Raw genomic sequence first — 24,497 nt, 5'->3', positions numbered from 1 at the left:
AGAATGAGTCAGAATCTCTGCAGCTTTATATCTGATGTGTTAACTGGAGGCGTTGCTGTTTCCAGCCACCAGCGGCAGCACTGAGCAGCAGATGAGCGAGGAAGTAATCAGAGCGGATTAGATTAGAACTTTTTTTGTCACTGCAAAGTACAAATACGACGCTGAAAAGCAGTTTAATGCAAATGCAATTCTCCACGGTGTTGTATTTTACAGCAGCCATTGTTAAATGCCATTGCAGGAATAGCGCAGGTTTAATTAATATCATCATGGATTTCATTTCATTAAGGTGCGCCTCCTGCCACGGTGCATGCTGGCTCATTGGAATGGCTCACTGTGACACTAAGAGGAACCTGCTGTGACAATTCAAAAGGTCTGCTGTCAGAAGGTCTTTTACCTTTAATGAAAATTACCGTTCCCTTATCAGAGGAAGTGTTCTTTACATGAATTTAGTGACATTGACTTTTTTTTCTGCTATTTTAGGTGGCGGAGAAGTTTTACTTCCCCTCCGGTGAGTTGGCATTTCTAATGTTTTTCCATTAAAGAACTGATAAGCTCTCTGTACCGAAAGTAATTGGGTCGACTGGACAGCACTTACTGAACTCGTAACATCCGGTCGTCCGTACAGGTGTGCAGCGTGGCCTTTGTAACCTGGCACTATTCACTGGTTGCCCTCATTATTCACACCAGAGCACTCGGACTTGACCACTTCAGGGCAGAAGCTGAAGCCTGTCTGTGCTGTAAGCAGCTTGGGACCGTGGTGACTTTTCTGAAGGGGTCCATTCACTGCAGAGATGCCGGGAAGCCAAGGTAAGTATTTGCTGCTTGTGCTTTTAGCAATTGTTGCTTGCTGCTTGTGCTTTTAGCAGATGTTTTTGGCTCGGGTCAGAGTGTTTGTGCTTGGCAAATGTCAGCAAGCTGACTAAGCTGCCCTCTTCTCTGGTCGTTTCTTTGAGTTTCACCTTTTCTTCCATTTTCTTGACACAGATTCAGTTTGTAAAAGGCATGAATTTCTTTGCACGGTCTTTTATGGCTTTACTGCAGAGCTGCTTGTAGTTGATGCCACAGAGTCTTCAATGTGCTTCTCTGTCAAGCTACTGCATCTACAGGGACCAGTGCATAGTTGTTTGCAAAGGTATTGATTGAAAAAAATGTATCATCCGTGTCATTTGCATTGGTTTCTGTTTGGCAAACAAATCACACATTTATGCTGTTGATGTCAGCCGTGAACTATGTGTGGTTATTATACCTACGTGTTAATTTAGTCTATAGAGGATCGTTGTTCGTCGTGTTGTTGTCATTATGTTCTCGTCTCGCTCTGCAGCAGGTAGGAGGACAGAACTGCATGTTTAGAGACATAAATAAGATTCTTGCATTATTAATGTGTAATACTGGCTTCATTTAAGACATGCTTAATGTCACACATACATTAAGTAGTCACATTCACTTTCCTCCACCACATAATTTATATTCAGCTTAGCACGAGAAAATGTGTTTACACAAAGTAGGTTTTATGAGCGGTACTGATCATTAATTTGGCCAGTTTTCAGGGAAATGAGAGCACCTTGATCGCCTCAAATGGCAACACACACTGCACGCGTACATCGAGCTGAAGCATTTATTTCATGTATGAAGAAACTCTCACCAGCATGTTCGTCTGGGAGTGTAAGGAAGCTACATCTGAGATGAGAACAGCTTCTCTGCGTGGACTGTGTGAAGTGTCCGTATAGTGCAGAGCCTTTGCTGCACGACCACAATAATAAGGCCTCTGTTTGACGTTCCTGACTGAATTGATAAAGGTACATCAAAAAGCTGATGAAAGCTGAAAGTCCAAGCTGTGTCTCCATTCAGAGGCTGGATCCACCAAAGGACGAGCTTCACAAAGGTTTTGGTCCTTCAGAAGATCTGAAGATCTCAGCTGAGCGTGCAACTCTTCCTCAAGCCAGGCGGTCGAGTCGGACACCAGAACTACGACGCAGTCTTCCTCTGGTGTATAGTCTGTTACTACTTACTCACAAATCAGGATTAGTTTAATTACACATTGCATATTATATATGAATGCATGTCACATGAACAGTGTAACAGCCTGTCATAATTCTGATGTTAAAAATAATAATAACAATAACTAGAAAGGCACAGTAGAGTGCATACCTCCATAATAGTTTCCTTTAATTCGATTAATCCTAATCACTAACGAGTCCTGAATATCTCAGCTGCACGTTGGTAAGAGGTTATATCCCTATTTATTAAAGTAGAGCAGGTGAAAAAAAATCTACCCTCCATATAAAAGATATTTAAATCACCTAAATCATTCCCTGAGAAACTAACGAAGATGTCGTGAAAGTCCCAAAACTCTCCTCCTGGATCCGTCCCTTTTATCCAGATCTGCACCAAAACCAAACGTGGTCTCTTGTGGGTCGAGAACCGTCCACCATCCAAGTTTCATGCAGATCTGTTTTGTAGTTTTTGTATAATCCTGTTGACAATCCAACAAACAGACACTGGCACAAACATTACCTCCTTGACAGATTAAAATGAGGTCAATGCAATTGGGGGGGAAAAAAAACATATACTCGCAAGAGCACACAGAACCAGAACATAATTCTTCAGACAGATATAAATCATCAAAACATACAAATGTCAGTTCTGAAGGCGGCTTATAGCTCAGGGTTCTGTTTCCTCGAAATGAATGCAGGAAACAGAGGATGACCCATTTGTAATGGAATATACTGTAGCCCAAATGTATCATGATTGATCACTGTATTTGTCCATATACTATAAATAAGCAGCAGGAAAATCGATACAGAAGCCCAGAAAATTTTCGGGCTCACATAAGTTTTTGCTTTCGTTCATGCATCACACAGTGGCAGTTCGGTTTCAGTCCGACATACATCTCCGCTCCTCCCTTTTGTTTTCCCTGCTGGATTCTGTTCATCAAAATAAATTGCAGGACTGTCGAACACAGCTCACTCATACCTGCTGCTCAATGGAGAGATTATCGGCCTATCAGAGGCTGAACACATGATGAATGTAAACCGTTAGAATTAATGGTTCTGATTTTGATTAGAAGTCACCAATCAAGCTAAAATTCCCTTGGAGAACAGTTTTGGCATGAAGTCATCAGTTAAGTGTCATCTTCAATCATTTCAGCATATAAATCTACACCAATGTTCCATCAGTCCTTCCTCATCTCTTTCCATTTCCTCCTCGTAAGACGGAGCGGTGGCCTCGGTAGCTGAATGGCGGCGGTGCGCTGTGTGGTTTGCAGTTGTCGTCGTTTCAATTCCAGCCACCTTTTTGTTGCGTGTCATACCACGTCTCTCCCCCCCATTTCCTCTCTGCCGCCGCGCCTGTTACTATCAAATAAAGGAAGTTATGCCACAAAACATAATCTTGCGACACTCTGAAGGAAACAGGCTGTGGTGAAAAGGTTTGGCATGCTTTTCAAGTCATACCATATGGCACTGCCTTGACACTACATACCTCATGCTGGGTCTGGAATTTGTCTTTCAAGTTCCTGGAATAACTCATCCCAGCAGAGACGGCAAAGTGTCCCTCAGAACAGAAAACTTGATAGAAATAGATCCTCTCATTTCATACCAAACAAGAACAAAGCACGGGCCACACGGGAACACTAACAATATAGTCTAACCTTGAGACGTGGACGCCAACAGCATGCCCTCTTTTACATTATTCATATGAAAAATACAATTTTCACTTATATTTTATTCATTGGTTTTTCCTTAAACAATGGGAAGTCCTAGCGTGATTTTGACAGGGGTATCTGACGGGGAGAAAATGGATGACGGGGAGAGAGAGTATTATTACTTTCACCTGTGTTATTGATCGAAATTAAAGAACAGCAGCTAAAAGAAGAGCTTTTCAATAATAACTTCATCAATCACGGATGTCCTTTCAAGTTGTTTCGTCATGTCCTTCACGCGCGTCTCAAAGGGCGTACACAATGTCAGTACAGGTGAGTGCAGTGGCATTTTAAGAAATGCATGTGTGGTTACACCGCTGCACCCCTGTGTGTAGCACTGATGGACGATATCTGCTGAGTGATTGACGGCTGCTGACATGTTGCAATCCACAGAAGGTGATTGAAATTGTAGGATGAGTGATACTAGATTTTTGTGGCCAATGCCATTCATGATGTATCAACCCAATGAAATACTTTTTTCTTTCCTAGTGAATGTTGGTGTTTGTTTGTTTTATTTGATAATGTTTTATTTATATATGATTTATTATATATAAGTGCATTCAACCGTTAGGATACAAGCTGATATTGCAAGGAGCCTGCAAGACCCGGTGCAGTCTGACCAGATGATTATTAAATGTGTGATGGGAGGTGTGAACAGTTTCCACTGTCCTGATGTCAATGGGGGGCATTTTACCCCATTGTGGGGCCAAGACAGCTAACAGGCTGGATGTTGTGGAGCGGCAGGCGAACTGCCCCTCTTTGTTGTGAAGGAGCAGCAAACTGATTGGCAGTTGTGGAGCATAGTGGTGCCTTGTAACCAGCGGCTGACCTCTACACCGGTGCTCCTGTTGTTCCAGTCTATCTCTGACACATTTTGGATGATGTTGGTTTGTTATTCTATTCAATTTGTTTGACTAGTTTTTATCCAAATTGTATTGAACAGATTTTTGGCAGCGTGGTACAGAAGTGGAGCTGCGAACAGTTTGTGGTAACAGAGACTGTTGTCAGTACTGATCCCCTCTCATTAGCCCCTAGAGGTCTTACATTTGATTTTTTAAGTCGGAGTCTGTCATGCAGACAAAGCTTCAAGTGATGAAACATCGATGCTGCAGCGTAGAAGCCACACATGTCATAGACCTTCATCGTTAAAATGATGTACTAAATACTACTTTAGGTAATCACTGTGCGTGACAGAACTTCACTGTGTTAGTAAATCAGAAGAACTCACCAGTGACTTCTGGTTTCACACAAGACACAAACATGGTCCGCTGAACATGCTTGTTTCACGCTTCATGCTTCTTCTCACCTCCTACTTTGCAGCTATAATAATTACTACGGCCACTAGAGGTCGCCACCTAACAACACACGTATAAATAACTATTTATAAGCTGCTTTTATTTTCAATTTTGGACGTGGACAGGCTCTATAATGCAGTGGGATGTTGTATTGTGGTGAAAGGACCAGTTGTCAGATTTGTTGCAGCTGGTAGTCAGGTTGCAACCTTCATCTCACCCTCCGCTACGAGGGCCACTAAACACCAGAGATGTGAAAAGTTGTCAGGAGTCATTAGCCGTTTTTAGACAGGCCAGCAAGCCGCCAATCTGCCGTCCTTTTGGCGGCTCGGTCCACGGTTTTAGACAGAGGCCGGAAAATTGGGGGTCTGTTTTGGTCCGGCCTCTGCGTGAGGTGGGCGGAGGTGTTGATGACCTGCACTGTTGTGCGACCCACAGCCGGGGAGTTTTAAAACCAGGAAACAGCTGATCACAGCAGTCAGTCCATCACTTCATCCACAGACATTAAGATGAACAACTGGACAGCAGCTGAGATCCAGGAGATGCTAGCGTCTCCTCGGTCTCTGTAGCTGTTTGGTTGTGTTAGCTTGTTGTTGTAGCGGCGAGCTAGGAACGGTCGCTACTTTCAAATTAAAAGCCCCCGCTAAGAACCCAGTTCTAAACTCCAATGGGGTGCAATGTAAAGCTCTTATTTTGAAGTCAAATGTGTTGTCATTGTTCACAGCCGAACTTCGTGCTTCACGTCACGTCACATGTTTACGCCTACCTCAGAGGCGGCTTTTGGAAAAGGAGGAATATTACATCTCCGTTTTAGAAAGACAAGGCAGCACATTGCCGCCCTTACCTTGGAGCAAATGTGCTGCCTTTACTATCTAAAAAGGGCTAGTGTTTGTCCATTGTGGACTTTTGTAGAAACGATGATAAATATCATATTCAATTTCTGCCCCTAAATCCCCCCAAATCCTACAAACTGGACCCTTAAAATTGAAATGGGGATGGAGAAATTGTAGAGGTAAATGTTCGTTAATCATACTGTGAGAGCAATGCACAGTATGAATTACTCCAAAGTATTCCAACACTATATTTCCTCTGGGTTGTTTATGACGCCATGCCTCTGAAAGCCAGGACAAATAAAGTGGAAAAGACCTGAGTTTAGTTGTGCATCAGCAGAAGTTATCTTCGTCTTTGAAAATGAGAACGATTCAGTAGTTTCTCCAAACAAATGGTTTTGTTTGTTTCTTACAAACTGAACACACAATATCATCAGCATCAGAATCTGAGCACGACTTGAACTTTATTTCTGTTCAAACACAAATGCAGAATTTTGTTATTCATTATTCATTGTGACCTTGAACTTGTTCACGGGTCTGTTGATGTTGGAGATGCTCAGTTAATGATTGTGTACTCTTAAGAGAATATCATATCAGTAAAAGTGTTTTTTGTCAGACATTTTTACAAGGTTAGAAATTCGGCATTTTTTAATTTACCCTCTGAACACAGAAAATAAACTCGCATTAAGAAAAAATGATCTCAAGAGTTTCTCTAATTATCTTGAATGGCAGCAAAGTCAATTAGCTTCTTTTTTACGTTCTTCCTTCTTTTCCAAAACAGATGGTACGATGGTCTATCCAGAGACCTGACTTTGTAACATGGTTGCAAGTTCAGATGGTAGCCTTGACAGGTCTCTTGAAAGACAAGTTCAAAGGCAATGAAACGAGGTAAAACGCCAGAAAGGTAGGCCTAAGCTGCGATACCAGCTGTCAGCCACAAGAAGCCTCGCTGATGGCTGGCACAGGACGAAGAACTCTGCAGAACAGATCTGTCTTCAGAGGAAACTTAACCCAAATCAAACGGCACTAGTTGATTAAGTGCTCCCACCAACAAAGTTTTCTTTTCATGAAGTTCAAAAAAAGTACTGGAAGAATTACCTAATTTGTTTCTCTTTAAAACATAGCCAAGAAATCCCAATTACCTAACTAACTAATTGCTAATTTATTTCACACACCTTCCTCTCCTGAGGGAGACGGTGAGCTATTCATAACTCACAGCTAGTGTTAGCATGGCTAACTGTAACTTATGTGCTTTTAACAATTTAGTGAATTTAAATGTTTTGCAGGGGTAAAATATGACACTGCAAACACGCTTTTATGAATTGATTGTGATGTTTTAATTTAAGTTTTGGGCACTCAAAAAAATAATGAAACAGAAGTTGATATAGTACATTTACCACGGACAAAAAATATTATCTGTCTTTTTTTTATGGAGTAGTTTTCTAATATTAATAGTTTAGCGTCTTGCATTCAGCAGTGCATAAATTAAAAAAAAAGAAGAATAATTATGTTCACGTGACCACAGTTTGGTAAAATACTTAGCTAATATTTATTCTGGTGACCAGGTTTTTGTAGCCACTGTAGACCTACAAGCTTGAAAGAGGATGGTCAGTTAGGGGTGTTCAGTTGGTTGCAATCTGTAATTACACTGTTGGCTGCCACTAAATCCTACACCATGGTCCTTTAAATAGTCTTGCACATTAAAATGACAATTAGTAAAAAAACATACATTTTAAAACGTAAATTTAAGCGAAACCTAACTGAGAAGGAAGCAGTCGTTCGCAAAGTTAGTTGACATGGCAAACATGTTCTGCTCAGAAATGTTGAGGCGAAGAATAAAAGCACCCTCTGGCTCAGAGCAGTGGGGGCTGGATTTTCATTACTATGCTCATGTTTTCGGGCAGCTTTGAAATAAGTCACACAAACGCCTACATGGCATTTTACTGTATGTGAAATCCCTCCTGTCAATACCGCATCCTATACGCAGCTCTATGGGCAATGCACATACGTGCAAAATGTCAATCTCATCCAATAACAAGGACTTATTCGAGCCGATCCATTGTATAAACAATTCAATTTCTTTTAAAACATCCAGTCATGTCAGCCCTTGAGATCATGTTAGCAAATCTGCATAGTCAGTCAGCCATCTACAGAGGCTTCAGGAGCTTAGATACAGCTGTATTATTTGTGATTGAATGTTTGAGTCTCCTGCAAACTAGGATTTGAGGCCATTCAGTGTCTGCTTTTTCATTTAGTCCAAGCTTGCTGAACAGACTGTCAGACATGCCGGATTAAAGATAAATCCATGCATGCACTTCGAACTAACAGTCAGACTTCTAACAAGCAGGAAAACAGCGCCCGGTTAGATGTCATGTACACTGCAGCTCCAGGGGAAACAACACGCAAGTTTCTCTGCAGAGCACAGCACACAGCGCCGACCACACCGAGGTTTGTTGTCCTGATCCAGTTGTGTCTGTGGGTGGATGAAATCTTGGGAGAAACTCGTAACCCGCTGTACTTTCTGTCCTTCTTCTCCAAAAACTCAATACTTCAGGAATTGATAGCCATGTATTATGTGTACAGCAGGACACAGTGTACTCCGTCTCCTTTCAAGACTGATTCAAGGTAATTGTTGGATGACATGAAATGAAAAATATACTTACAATACAGCTCAGTGGGTTGTTGCTGTTGTTGCTGTTGTTGTTGTTAGCATCATGTCCTTGATCATTTGTAGTATCTGAGTAGAACTAACTTAATGGCCTAAATTCCAGACATGTTTTTCATTCTCTGACTTGTATTTGTGTACAAAAATCATCATCTGACGATTTATTATCCATAATATTTGCAACATCTGTCTTAAGGCAGTACTGGATACTGTATAATCTCAACCTAGACATTGTTTATGCCCGTCTCACTCTGTACTGTATATGTAATAAGGTATAATGTACTCTTTTGTCCGCTGCAGTTTTATGATAAATGACACAATACGTTGCAGCTTGTTTTCTCAACGTGTGAGAAACGGCAACAGGAAATTATGCATTACTCTTATTTATTCTTCGTTCTACTTAAAGGAGATTCATGTGTCGGGAATCAATTTGAATAAAGTTGAACAAAGAACGCCCTGGAGCACATCAATGGGAAAAAATGGACCCGGGGATTAACTTTGAAAAAAAACACAAAAAAGCATTAAAAGTCTCCTGCGAAGTTAGATCAGGGACAAGGCTCCTTAATTCTATTACATACATTTCTCTGCTGCTCCCTCCGTTTATTGAAATCACTCCTCACCGCTCTTTTTGTTGTCACAACTGATCAATTCAAACCTCCCGGTAAAGGATTTAAATGCACTCCACATACTGCGAGTCTATTAAAGTCACTCTGCTGGGAGAGGAAAACGGTGTTTAGACAAAGGGACGCGACAGAACAGTGCTCATCAGTGGCTTTAGTGATCCAGCTAAGTCAATCACAATGTAATTGTGCCTCTGATCCAGAGGATGGGGCTGAAGCATTAACCACACGGCGCTGTTCTGCTGCTCTGTTGATGACACGGTGTGTCTAATGATAAGACTGCAGTCTTGTGCTCGCATGACAGGGCTGATTGTAAATTAAATTGCTGCTCACATCAGCAACCACCGGATACTGTTAGGTCTGATTTATAAAGTGGCTAAGGTCCATCTGACGGGCTACGGATGTGTGTGAGCGACGGTGAAGCAACTGAAAAAAAAAGCACAATACAAAAGGAAATGAGTTGGATGTTGGACTATTATACTGACGCGGTAGTGCCACATGGAAAAACTCCAAGATTCTTCCGGTACACTGGATCCACCTACTCCAAGAACCTGATCCCTTAACATCTTCAAGAGATGTTTTTAAGGGGGTTTTCAGGTGTCTTTGGAGAAAAAAATGTCTTGGTAAATGTATCACAAAACCACAGGTATTACTCTGGAGATTTAAATTCCTCTTCACGCATAAGAGAGCAAGAAGAGGCACTTTTTCCGGCGTTGGCAGGGGCACGTCTGTCTTTTCTCTTTCTCTCTCTATTCCCTGCTGCCTGAGAGGGCCTGATAAGACACACAAGTATCTGGGGAGAGGTAACCTCAGCATGTTGAGGTGGGATTCAAATTGTTTGATGAAGAGACTGATTACCTGGTTTTGTATTTATTATCTTTTTTTTTATTTTTTAGCTCTCTGGTGTTGCTATGGGACGCTGGCCTTTGAAGTTTTGATGGTGGTGCCATTCTAGTTTTTTTTTTTTTTTTTTTTTTCTTTCTGCCAAGCCACTGTGCATGATGGTAGGGATTAAAATATTTCTCTCATTGTATTACTGGCAGACACGTAATTGGCTCTGAAGCACAGCTACTGCAGTGGCTCTAGCTGTGGCAGAGCTATATTGAGAACTTATTTCTTCTGCAGAGAATTTGTTCAAACCTATGTGAAAATTGCAATCCAGAATACTGATTGCAGCAGGAAAAAAAAAATCAAAATCAAAAGGCATTAATTATGACTCATATGCCCGTTTTGTTTTTGTCCTCAAGACTTTAAGTGAAGCAGCTTATTATAAATTAACATTCTTTAATTAGGTTAAATTCAAGAATGCTTGCTAACGTTCTTAAAGGAAACGTTTCATTATGTGTTCGATGCAAAAACAAATTGAATGGTGCTCTGTTCTGGTTTTTTACCGTCGCACCACAATGTGTGAATAAAAAAAAATCTGATTCTGAATCTGAATGATAAAAAAATCCGACCTCATGTCCTTGGCACAGATAACAGCTGTCCACGCAATGAAGTGTCAGCAGGAGGGCAGAAAAACAGGAGGATTTTCACGACAGTTTCAATCATTTTGGTTTATTGACTTGCAGTTGCTCTTCACTCAGATCGTACAGATTTTAGGGACAAGAAGCATTTTAGGATAATCTAGGAAATGACATCAAAGGAGTAAAAACACCACCAGGGAAATTAAAGATGAAATTATCAAAACACTTTTCTTTTTTTTTTTTTTATCTTAAATGTACATGGATCAAATCACGTAGAGTTTAAAGAAATGTTCAATCATCAGAAAGGTTTTTAATTGGCTTGTTTTGTGTCCTTCTTCAGTCAAATATGGTGAAAAAACACATCCAGTGTTTGCTTTTGTTTAAATGTACGACACAGTTTCAATACCTTAATCAATTACTGTGGTTTATTGACTGACATGACCATTTTGTGTATAGATTCTAGGGATATAAATTATTTGAAGATCCTCCATCTGCATCCTCCATCAATAAACAAATACCAATGTAGGCACAGGAGAAACATGTCTAAGATCTCTGGCTTCTCTCCGTCTGTGGCAATCTTCCCCCACAACCCTGTGAAGTCTTCAAAACTGGTCACTTTCATGTATTATTATTTTTTAATAACAGGGCTTAACAGTTTCCTCACACAGCTGGGCACTGTAGTCTCTTAGCAAACGCTTCTCAGTAAATCCAACATTTGTTGGGGACATTTGGTGCACCAGTATTTAAGGCAGTAGGACAGCGTATGTGGGATTGACTAAAAATAAACTCTGTCATGTGGCCACGTCCGCGGTATTGAAGGAACATGTCACCCAGTGTGACTCCCACTCAGCCCAGTGTGACTTATTGATGTTTTTCTAATAGTTTTTGGAGGTTTGTGGCACCGAGGAGCCGCCGACACAGACGATACTCAGAGAATCAATCAGTTGTTGGTTTTTGGTATTTTTTAAAAGGATTTCTTGACCGTAAAGAAAACCTGATGCACTCAACTAAAGCACCTTCTCACATGGAATCTATTGTATGTTATTATATATTGTAATACACTTAAAATAGACTCTATACAATTCATTATACTATATGTTATTTCATCATTTGTCATACGATTTATACATTTTATCATTTTAGGCCATAATACTGTTATAATCCAAGCTGCACTGTAGTTATATAATGACCTTTACACCATAATACTACATCCTTACATATCCCCTGCTGTTTTAATTATACTGCATTACTACATAATCTATATAATATATTCGTATGTGGCATATATATTATCATAAGATTATACGGTGCACACTTGTCACACACACGTCACCTTCACTCCTTCACACACACGTTCATGCACTGATAGCTGCCATGCAAGGTGCTGACATGCTCATCAGGAGCGATACAGCGCTTCCTATCCAACAGCCCACAGTATTTCTGTCTCCAGCCATTCACACACACTCACGCACAGATGGAACCGCCATCGGGAGCAATTTGGGGTTCAGTGTTTTGCACAGGGACACTTGGATGTGCAGTCGATCCACCGACCAGCCGCTGAGTCGTCGACCCGTTCAACCTCCTGATCCAAAGTCTCCCCAATATTATTTATTGCATAATGTACGACATCGTATCTCGTTGTTATTATTAACACAGACAGCTCCTTGATTACATAATCATACCATATAATGTACTTCTCATCTCAGTGTTTTTTTGTTTTTTTATGTTGTTGTAAGCAAACGGAGCTAAAGAGAGATAAAAATAAGAAATAATCTAAATCAATCTCACAAACGTGTCTCTTTGAGACTGTTGCACTGTAGGTCAAGCACATCATTAGTGGAGAAGTATCTGTATTGTTGTCTGTAATTAAGTGTTGAGTTATGTTGTCATATTTAATCAGTTCTTGATTTTATTTAATTTACTCATATTTATTTATCTTCTAAGCTAATCTTTATTTACCCTTTATGAGAAAGTCACATGTGAACTGAAAACATTTGGTTTTTAGACGCGTGTTGTTTTCATTTTTGTGTTCCACATGTAAGATTTCCGTACTGACTTCTGTCCTTGTGCTGCTGTGACTCCTTAATGTCTGTGGGATCAATAAAAATAGTTATCAGAGCTTATCTTTTATTCACCACCCTGATGAAGGCGAAATGGCTGCAAACATTTCGGGTTGTTGAGCATCTCGTTTGATTTTGATGGACCTAGCGCTGCACCACTCAGTGTGAGTGTGTGTGTGTGTTAGTGTGTGTGTGTGTGTGTGTGTGTGTGTGTGTTTTCTCAATAAATAAAACATCATTTCTGGAACTTTCACACTGAAGATGACGACGTCCCTCAGGACCTGAGAGCTGGAAAAATACATATACACACATATCCAACTCACTCTTATCCATCGTGTCTTTTCCCAGCACAGAATTCTGACATTTCGTGGTCGGGGAAACTTAATCAGAGCACCGTATCCATTATTTGCATTTTAAGACACTGTGTCTTGATGAGTTTGGGGTCAAGGGCCTTTGTGGATGACTTTGTATCAGTGTTTTTCTAAAGAAGTAACACTTGGAAGCCCTCAGTCACTGGCTCACACAGGGAATACAGCCTCCCACAAGGGATTGAGCCAACTACCTTATTAATTAGCCTTTGAAGCTTTAGGCCAACCTGCTAACCCATTTAATGAGTAAATAATTGCTTCTTAGGTCTTATGTCATCATGTCTTTTATTAATATGGGAAGTTATCTCAAAATTACTCTTGAACCCTCGGAGTGCCAAAATGAATTTGGAGCAGGGGAGAATTTGGCCCAAAGATCCGTCTTTGGGCTATAAATCTTGGAGGATTGGTTCCAAAATAAGATAAATTCCGATGTGATTCCTTAAGGAATCTGAAGAATTGTCGAAAGACTTTTTGACAAGGGATTGTTATCAAATAATTGGAAAAGTACGTCCAATTTAAATATGTTACCAGAACTTGTACAAACAGATAAATGAAACGTTTGGCTCCTTGTCATACGTTCGCTGTTGTTCTTCTGAGCAGACTTTGTTTTTCCGCTGTCAGACTTGTACACCACTGGGCCTAAGGGTTGATTAATTTCCCTGAACACTGATTTAATTGATTATTTTTTTAGACAAATAATAATGACCATACAAAGTAGAGAGTGTCAGTGATAAACAGATACTTCATCAGTCCCCCGGGTCCAACTTCCAGCAGCGGCAGAGAAAACCAGGTAATTCTAGTCGTGACTCGTATCGTTTTACATGTTGACCTCACTTTGAACAACCCTCTGAGGCCTGAGTGGCTCTTTGCTCAGCGAGTACAGCCATCCCTCTTTCCATTACAGATCAATAAGTTGTCTTTCTCGGTCTATAGCCAACTTGTGATTGATGTATTACAAATCAATGATGGTTTTTTATGAAGTTGATATCATTGTCGCACTGCTCCGATGTGAAGTCATTATCTCATTGTGTCGGTGTTCCTCTGCAGTTTATCATGTCGTGAAATAAATGGTTTTGGCAATCTGGAGCAATTTAGGGGCCTTATCAATATTAGGAAGGTGTATGGGGAAGTTCTCCTTGATATATTTACACTTAATGGGTATAAAAGGGGACTTAAAGTGAATAACTATGGCATTATTCATAACACGCTGGACACACAGCAGCTTATTTTCACTTCTGTGCATTTTTGGTGGCAACTGTGCAGCACAACAGTCTAATAATGCTGTCAGCAGTTCAGGTTTGCGCTTGTTAAGTAACAAAACACCCGTTAATAAACAAATAGAAGTGTCAAATGTGCCTAATTAACTGAAGTTTCCAGTCTACAGCTCAGATAATGTGACCTCGAAAATGTGCGAAAAGGTCGGGAAATTATCGGTAGTGAATCTGCTTCAGTCACCTCCTCGCCTTCTCAAATCTGCACTTCGTTTAGCTGGTGAAGTAATGACCGTCCGTGGGTTTGTAAATAACCTACTTAAAGGAAAATATGCTGGAAAATGTGCTAATTAGCAAGAACAATGCTTTCACTGGTGGTGTAAAACCATCTAATCCTTCTCCTCTAAAGCTTAATGCTTGTCTTTAATACTTCAGGGGTGCATTCCCCAACACTAGAGAGGTTAGAGAATCATTTCTTAGTATTTGTGCATGACTACTGATGCAAAAAATCTATATGCCTACAGTATGTTCATGCTGCATCGCCCTTTAGATAAATCTGTCCAATATTAAATAAGAAAAACAAACAAAAACCTGATTGCGGTTCATGCAACGCATCACAAAAAGTGTTAGAGCGAGTGCATCTGCTCACCTTTTATTCCCCTCTCAACGTAATTCACTTTGAATTAAGAGAGAAGGGGAAACGTGACCAGTCGAGGAGTCTTTTGAAATGTATGAAACGTTAATGTAAATAAACGGACAAAATATGTGGAAAACTGTGGGGAAAGATTACAGCCCTTAAAGACATTACACTATATTTAGTCATTTTAGTCTTGTTTCTGCATTCATTTCCAATCATAGAGTGATGGGAGCTATTTACTTTGACAAGCCCGTGTATCATGTTCAACCGCGGCCGAGCATTATACATTCATCCCAGTAATTTAAATCACAAAGAAGAACAGCAATGTAAAATTCAGATCAGCCCTGACAGAGGTCTTCTCCTGGAGTTCTGTATTCTGAACCCCGTCAACATATGACAGAGCAAAGGTAGTGATAATAATTTAACAAGAAGGCTGTCGGCAAGCTGCGGCGCGTCTGTGGACACTTCTGAACAGGAGAAAATGCTCTTTTGCTTCTATTCATACTGAAGCCTAACAGCTATGACAACAGCTGCTTTTTGACTGGCTGGTTATGAAGCAATTTGTCAAGATTCCTGACAACTTAGACTAGAAATACTGCAATGGAGGGATGTAAGTGTCAGTCCAAGTGTTGTAAAGGAGACAGGCAGCAATGAGTCAAGATCTGCAGCTAAAGACTGGATGAATTCCTGACCCGTCCTGAAGGACCGGGCCTGCGGATGGGGAATTGTTTGGGTGAAGCTCATGAGTGATGGGGGAGGAATGTCTCGTGTGGCAGATGCAGTTAAAGTCTGTGTATGAAACTTATAGTCCTGACACAATTAGTCTGTATCTGACAGAAAAATACTTAATCCACAATTAATCGTTTAGGTGGTTTGTAAGGCACTTCAGGGCAAATGTTCCATTTCCATCATCTCAAATCTGAATCTTTTCACCTTTTTATACAATTATTGACAGACCAACAATCGACAAATATGATTTGCTCTCTTGCTGAGAGTTAGCTGAGGAGATCACGATCCTGCCTGTGTGTTAAATATGAAGGACTAACTACAGCTGAAACTATGATTTTCATTTTTGATTAAACCTTTTCCCAAAATTGACTTTTTTCTTTAATTTGCTCCTTTTGCAAAACATCAAATTCTCGCATTTAAGAAGAATATTTGACATTTCTGTGTTAAAACATTTCTTCCCATTGACTGATTGATAGATCAACTAATCGTTGCAGTTCTTTGGCATACAGCTGAGTGCACATGGTGGACACAGGGAAACATCCAGCCCGGCTCGGTCCGACCGACTGCCAGAGTAAATGTTGGCAAAGTGCGTTTCTGTAAAACCACAGATGAGTTCAAACTGATCGTTCTTGCTCTGGTTAGGTTTAGGCACAGAAACATGAGGTACGGCTGAGAAATACATCATGGTTTGGCTTGTAATGCCTGTTTTGGTCGCCGTGATCACAAATGGAGATGAACTGTGGCAAACACCTTTTAACACCACAAGAAAGGCTCGAAACAACCAGAGGGCTCCGAGAAAATATCCACTGGTGTGACTCAAACTGTTTGACAGCTTGTCGGCTGTAATAACAGCACGTCCGTTCCCTCCACCTTCTAACATAAAAGTCAGCAAATAGGCATATAATGTGACCGTGGTATGCCATGTTTGCTACAAATGTCAACCTCGGACGCATCTGTGGTTTGCAGAAATGTTAACTGATAGATTTTATCCTGGGCTGCCAAACCCGGCGTGGAAAAATGTCTAATCGCTCCTTTCACAGTTGCCAAACTTGCTCAAAGTTTCTCGGCAGCCAGTGGAGAATTTAGGAAGTTATAAGCCCTGACCAAAAACAGTCCGACCCCGTGTCCAGGCTTCGTGCCAAGTGAAGTCAGCTGGGTGTGAGCTTCATATTTAATATTGAGCGTAGCATCAATCTTTACATCTTACTCTATGCAAGAAGGCAAATAAGCATAGTGTCCAAAATGTCAAAGTTTCCCTAAAGCCCTTAAGACATTCTAATATGCTTGAAAGTTTGACATATTATAGACTAAATGAATCGTTTGAAATGTGTATATATATATATGACAACAACAATGAAAAGAACCATTATATGCAGCCTACAGCGTACAGTATGGATGTATGTACGTAGGAGTGACTCCTCAAGGTCACCTCGCACTTTACTTCATTGTCCTCTTTTCCTTTCTTTTCAGAAGAAGTTGCCTGAAATGAAATATTGATTAGATTGTTCAGTCAATAACAGTTTGTGAATTTCCTTTTTAGAGTTCAGAAAGCCACGAGCACTCAAACACAAGTCAGATGTGTGAAAGCTTCATATTTGCTTTTAACTGGTTGTTTATCAGCTTCGATTAAATGCCATTTGACCATGAGACACTTATGAGATGAAAGAAAAAGGAAATGTGTCCCTCGCTGTATAAAGCTCTTGAGCGTTGCCTTGATGGGATATATTTGGTCCGACTTATCTTCACAGATAACATAATGGCTCAGACGTCCTGTTTTACAGCCATTTTTCACTCCACGGGGAGTTTAAAAACACCGCGCTCGGAAAATTGAATAGAATTTATGGCAAAGTAATCAAATCAGCCACAGTATCTTCTAAGCACTGACCACTGTTACAAGTGCTTCCTAGAACACAACCGGTTCAATTGAAGTTAATTAGAATGAATGTAAGAGGAATTATTTGGACGATTGAGACAAATAACCAATCTGTGCTCTGCAATTGAATTGTTTTGTTGGCAATAGAGCTTCCAATCAGGGTTGGACACCTCTCCTCTCCCTGCTGACTTCAGATACCAAAAGACAATGTACGCTCATTTGCTTAGTAAAGATTTTTTTTTTTAGCCATGCTGATTTCCAAATTCAATTTAAGGCCAATTTCTTGCCAAGCAAAATAAAAGGTCCTCTGGAGTGCTGAGAGTCCCTGTTTTGATCATTGTTTTCTTTCAGGTTGGAGGGAGAATTATTGATTTTGGATTCAAATGAAGCTGTTGTGAGGCGAGAGGTCCATTTGTCGAAACTCGCTGGCGTGCGTCACTCCAGATAATGAGGAAGCATAATGAAGCATGTTAACTCCGCGTTCTGTCATCATCAAAGTCGTCAGCGCCGGCACTTTGATTGGCACCTGTCGCCGAATCAATGGGAATTGACTCACATTTATGCCTCGCCATCTGTTTTATTGTCGTGCGGTATGAATGAGTGGGAAGCAGTTGCGGTATGATAATTCCCTTCTTCTGTCATTTTTTTCCTGACAGTTTCCTAAGCGAGCATATCTTTCAGCGCAGGGTTATGTCATTCCCGGTTCTCCACACGGATGAAAATGATGCATAATGTGCTGTTTGTAGACGGCGCTGAAAATCACATACAGTAGATGTTTGAACCTCACTCGCGCACAGCAGGAGCGCAGCGTCCGTCAAGCCGATCAAAATCACAGTGAACTCGGTTACGCAAATGAGCTTAAGTTTATCCTCATAGGTAGAAGAGGTGGTGTGCCATTGTTGGATGATCCAGGATGATGTGGCATACAGATGAAACAGTAGAGTTAGTCCTCCCATGAGGGGATATCCCTTAGATCTTTAATTAGGGCATGAGCAGACAGGAAAATGTAATCAATGCTCCCACCTCTGGGGTTTCTGAACTGGGAATATGCGATAATGTATATCCCCGTGGGACAGTATTGTCATCAATATTCTATTTAACAAAGGCTTTTAATCAATCGTAAATATCAGCTACAACAATTTTTAAACATCAGCAAAACTGACATTTTTGTTCCAACGATTTGTGAAAAGTCTCTGCAGAATCGTGTCGATTACACCTGCGTTCTGTTCATATTCAGCAAAATAAAAATGAAAGTAAACAAAAAGAGACTCTGACATTTAATTTAATAGCTTAAACATCTGGGTCAGAACCGCGCAGACTCACTGCTGTTCCACACATCGGTATATAGATCAACTTATGTCAATATATTTTTAGGGAAAGGACACTGGAGCTGTCACAAAAAAACACATGCTGTTTACGAGGAGACAGCAAGGGTGTGTTACAGTGCTAATTAATGCATGTGGAGGATTGAAGCTTCCATTTATGCCACAAGACATTTGGGATAACTTTAATTTATGGAGTACAGAGAGAACTGGTGCTCTGACACAAGCAGCAGGGGGTCTTTGAAAGCGGGCGGCATTTTGCCGTGGAAGAGCTTTGAACGTCTCTCCCTAAAGCAGGGCAGGAATCAAAAGCAAAGGCTAATGCGCCCTACGCACCACACTGTTCCATATCCAAAATTGTCTCGAACTGTTCATTATTCACAACAAATCCTTGTTAGGTTGGGTGCATGTTTGACTCGGCAACAGGCTGCTCCTTGCAGTTTTTTTTCTATCTGGGGAGATGCATGCCCGTAAACATATGTCGCTATACAGCCAAGGTCCCCCAGATTTGCATGAATGTATCAGTTAAGCTAAATGTTGTTGTTGAGCTGGAATGTGTTACTGTTGTGCCGTTCCCAGCTCGGCGCTGTCTGACCCTCTGCTACCCCCCGCAGCGCAACAAAGATGTTGTTGTTCTTGTCAGATGCTCACAGCAGCTAATTAGAGAGGGACTAAGATTGGAGAGAACCAATACGATCGCCATAGGTAGTTAAAAGAAGTGAAATTGTGTCCGCTTTCAGTCGACTTGTAAACAATATGTTCTTCAAAGCGTTTTCCACAAATACAAAACCACAGAAGCTGATGTGAGTCGAGGCGTACGTGACAGAGCTCCTCACCAAGGTAAAGTAAATTGATAGAGATCAAGCATATGATGCTGAGCTATTTCTACTGATGTCAACGCTAATGAGAGCTCCCAACGCAAGAGCAGCATCTCGGAGGATGAAAGTTTGGTCTACACATGTAAACACTTGCCTGGCGGAGCAATCAGCGACTGGATCTCCAGTAATTGTGTGGGAACAAGATGTCATGTAGGAGTATACATCTGCCCTCGCTGCTAGAGCGCGAAATGTTTAATTTTGACGCCACGGGGAGTTCAACGACTGTTATTAATGATGGCAAGTACCGATGGCAGGCTTACGAACCATTAATTCTGATGGTAATTATGTGAACTTGAGACCAAACTTGTGCCGCACTGTCTCATGATACAAAGATTCATCCTCTGGATGGACAAAATGACTGCTGATGGCGTCAGCTACGATTATCTCCCCGCTTTGCATTGGAGAGAAACAAATTGAATGGCTGCGTAATTGAAACTGCGAGCAAACCTTATGATCTGTGAAATTCCAAATGTAGCCTTGTGGGGTGCAGCTGGTAACTGTTTTTATCTGGATGAGCCTGAGGAGTTAAGTAAACTTCATTAAGCCTTTTTTACTTCTACAAGAGCTGAATACAGCTGAAAGTTACTCTCTTCACATTTTAGCCTACAATAAAAATCAGCGCCTGGGTTAAACTGAAACACACCAGGATCTGTATTAAAATGTGTTTTCCCTGTGGCCCATTTCAGTTCTGTTTGGACGGCTTGAGAATATGTTTGGATAAAATGAGAATAAAATAGCCCTCTTCCAATTTCTTGGATCTGGCGCCGTGCCAGGCAGTCGCAGTCTGTCGTGGCTTTTCTTTTGTTTAGATTTCTATTGTTTTATGGAAACAACTGCACATGTATAGTCTGTAATCTAATGAATGCCAATGAGGTCATTTGTTATTGTACATTCAATTTCTAATTAAGTGGGATGAATCGTGAGAGTTAAATCGTGCCCAGCACGGCTTCAGGTTATTGACTGAGTGATGCCAGCGCTCAAAATAATTTACTGCTAACTACAGATTTATATTCTATTTCACAATTGTTAGGTAATTTGAATGGAATGAGAGCTTGGCAGAGAATTTAGCAGAGAACGTCATTAATTAAAGGTTCAAACACTTCTTTTGTTTCCAGGTTTCATGTCGGAATTCAAGATGGTGTGGATACAAAACCAGTAATGCAACGGAGAAATTATCTGGCCGTTCCCTCAGAGCAATATCATAGCAGTTAACCTTCCCATCAAATAATCAGCTGAGGAGCAGATTTACATGATTACATCTTGACATCGATGACTTCCGTCTTGATCTTCCTCTCAAAGGCACTCAGACACGGAGAGAGTGTATAAGATGCCACGTTCATCAGCAAGACACAAACAAACAGCAACACGTTCTACGAAGTCCACGTCTATAATGCATCATAACACACCGTGAACACACTTATAATGACTGAAACTCACCTCAGCTGCCGTATAATCATAATTATGAGCACACGTGAACGTTCTTAATGCTTCGCAGTAATTAAAACTCATTCTGACGCTGACGTCTGTCTAAAAACACACTTTTGATGTGTCAGTTTGTTATAAAACATTCAGATTATTCATCATTGCTTCTGACAACAAAGATCTTCAACACATCACAAAGTCTTTAATAATGACGTATAATGTCAGCTATCAATACTTCAGAACTCATTATTCACTCGCTGTTTCTGCAAGGATCATAATGTATAAAAGTTTGTGTAGTTGTAATACTTTATAATCACTATTCTAACACATTAAAGTGTTAATAATATCGCTGTCAGTGGCCAGCTGGTATTTGAGGAAGATAATGTCGTCCCTGTGTATGTGTAACCCAAGAACACAAAACACTGTAAAATGTATTTATTCAACAGGCACTCATACACACTGAATGGATTACTCCTTTATACGAATGATGATAATAAAACTACTGAGTTATGTATATTGTTAAGCGTGCTATTATACGCTGCTCTCGGTGCATTATAACACATTTTACAGTAAGTATGTTCATTAAGCATCATTACAGACTTACAGATCAAACTAATCAAACTGTATTTATATATTGATGGAGAGTGGAGGTCCATCTCATGTAAAAAAACATTTTCCAAGGAAACATTTTAATCTATTTAATTATCTGCATTTATCAAATGTTGGCACAGTCCGTTAATTTGATGGTTGTAAAAGAAACAACTCTGTACGATCCACCTTAATTATTCACACACTTATTACCTCTTTGATTTTAACTGGCTGGATCGTACGACCCCTGAACGCCTCCTGAAACACTGCATTGCTGCGCTTCTTCTTTGCACAATGCAGCCATCAAATTCACGAGTGTTTATTTACAAAAAAACCCCATTTGTGTTTATTGGTATGAACATTAGGTATTGTAGGATATACGATTTTTATTGCTCATTGTCATAAAAACACTCAGGATAAAATGCTCGTGAGTTACCATTATCAGGAGAATCGTAAATGGGGATGATCATGAATACCTCCCCGACAGTGGCTTGTAAAGCTGTTCAGCTCGATAACACACAGTCCTGTATTGATTTTCTGATTTATATTGGAATGGCCGCAGTCGGAGCCTTCGCCTCTCCAGGCATCCAAAAGTCTGAAACCCGTAACACGGCTGACGGCGCTGCTTGGCCGATGTATCCAAACAAAAGAGGAACGAGGATGAGGCGGCCACCATCTCATTTAGTTTATGTAATCATTTATATCTTTATTAATGCAGGGGGGCCTTATGATTTACAAAACAAAGGATTCTTCAAAGAAGAAGATGTGTGTCCTGCCTGTGATGCAACATAAATTAATGTTTCTTCACAAAAATAAAAGCTAAACGACTTCCAGCATGTTTGGTGCCAGTTTCAGAGTTTTAAGTATTTTCCTGGAAAACGATGAATCATGACTCGTCATGTTGTCTAATGAGCATTGAACATCTTGTCTTTGCTCTGTATTCACTTTAATATAGTTTCAGAAGGATTTTCAAATGATTGCACTCTGGTTTTATTTACATAGCTCAGACAACAGTCACATCAATCTGCCCGGTGATGGCGGCATCTCAAATACTTTATTTCTCCTCCGCCTGCAGTCACAAAAGGAGGTTCCTCGTCAGTTATCCTGGTGGAGGGAAGCAACCTTCAAATTGACATAAAGTGATGGTGTCTACCTTTGGGCGAAAGTATTTCATGCTGACAGAAATAACTTCAGCTTTTCCTGGCTGGAGCATTAATGTGCATTCTTAAATCAAGCATCGCCCCCCTTTAAGAAAAAGATACTTTCTCCACATTTATCCAAGTTTCACATCGAAACATATTGTATACACACCCCAAGCCCTTCGGCATCTATGAGTGGTTTGAGTATTTTTATCTGAACGCAGTTCTCGAGGGGAGTGAGACTGCCGAACGCCCACACAGCCTCTCTGACAGCCTTCAAACTAAGCAACAGCACTGAAGCCGGGATGCACTTCCTCAGTCTGTGTCATTGCAACACACCTTCTTTGACAGTCTCATGGCAAATGGATGCCCCCCTCACACACATGCAGACATACAACCCCACACACACACACGCACACACACACACACACACACACACACACAGGCACACACACACAAACAAAGTCAATGACATCAAGTGCTGATAGTGCGCATGCAACCAAAAACTGCTGAAAAGTGACCCTGGCTGTGCCCTTGTCACCGACTCGGGGTAACAAGTGAATGGAAATTGGTTTTACCTGAGTCAGGTAATCATTACTAAATGAATTTGCTCCCGAGCCAAGGGTATAAGTGGGATAAATATATATCTCTGAGATGAATACAAATTTCACTTATGTAATGAAAGGCAGCCTGGTTATTGATTTTGGAGGTTACACTCTGCGAGCTTTTCATCGCTGGCCTGTTCTACATTAGAATAATGAGTTTTCAATTTGGCAGGTGTTTACATGAAACTGTCAACAATTATAGCAATGATGATTTTAATGTTTTGTTGTGTTTTTTTTTTCCTCCTCCGGTCCGGCAGGTCTTCCCGTCCGGCGCAGATATGCAAATCAGTTTTTCTTTCATGCATGCATAATGAGCGTAGATGTGAATGTTGTCCCTGCGTTGATTTTTCCCAACCCGTGTTCTTGTGCACCGTCATCATCGTAGCAGACACACATCACCTTCATTACCATCATCATCATCATCATCATCATCTCCACTGCCATCATCTGCATTCTAATCATCATTATAATCAGAGATATCATAATTATTACCATTGCGACTGTACGGATGGCACAATCATTGCCATTGTCGTGCGTTAATAAAGTGGCAGTGATTCATTTCTCCGCGGCTCTGACTGTGTTCATTACGCCTCAATAACAGATGGACCCTGTTAACTGCACACGTCTGACGACTGCTGAAGTGTCGGCTTCAGCACACGGAGCAGCTGCGAGGACATGGCCCGTGTTTCAGAGCTGGTCCGTGCTCTTCAATAATTCAACCCTTCCAGCTGTCTCATATCAGGCCCAAAGCTCCACGGCCTCCAAGCTCACATCAGAGATACACCCAGGAGCTGCAGTGGACCAACTATAGGTGGACCCTTGTGCAAGAGTTGTTGCTTAAAAATCAATGTCTTTATGTCTATATGTGTCTGCTATATGAAGCCTTGTAGCTGCACAGCATAACATCTATTTAAACATTTATTTAAAGAAAGTTTCCCCATATTCCCTTTTCAGTTTAACTCATTTTCTGGAAGTATTGAACATATTAGTCCCTCTTTTTTTTGTTTCGCATAAGGCAGAGTTTTTTGTAATGCAAGATATCTTTAATTATTGACTAGTGCCCTGAAGGGAGAGTGGTTAAAGACCCTTGAA

At 40.7% G+C, this 24,497-nt stretch overlaps 1 long non-coding RNA gene across 3 annotated transcripts in view; it reads left to right on the top strand.

Annotated features, from left to right (window-relative positions):
• The window catches only part of LOC115568514 (uncharacterized), a 52,213-nt gene that overhangs the window by 347 nt on the left and 27,369 nt on the right, over positions 1-24,497 (top strand). For all 3 annotated transcript variants that reach the window (XR_003981414.1, XR_003981415.1, XR_003981413.1), the window contains exons 3-6: positions 287-370; positions 481-508; positions 626-807; positions 24,007-24,216. This is a non-coding gene — a long non-coding RNA (uncharacterized LOC115568514). The remainder of the gene's footprint in view (positions 1-286; positions 371-480; positions 509-625; positions 808-24,006; positions 24,217-24,497) is intronic.

Source organism: Sparus aurata, chromosome 18 (genome assembly GCF_900880675.1).
Source record: "Sparus aurata chromosome 18, fSpaAur1.1, whole genome shotgun sequence".
Classification (NCBI taxonomy): Eukaryota; Metazoa; Chordata; class Actinopteri; order Spariformes; family Sparidae; genus Sparus; species Sparus aurata.
This window is presented reverse-complemented; position numbering and strand designations above follow the sequence as displayed.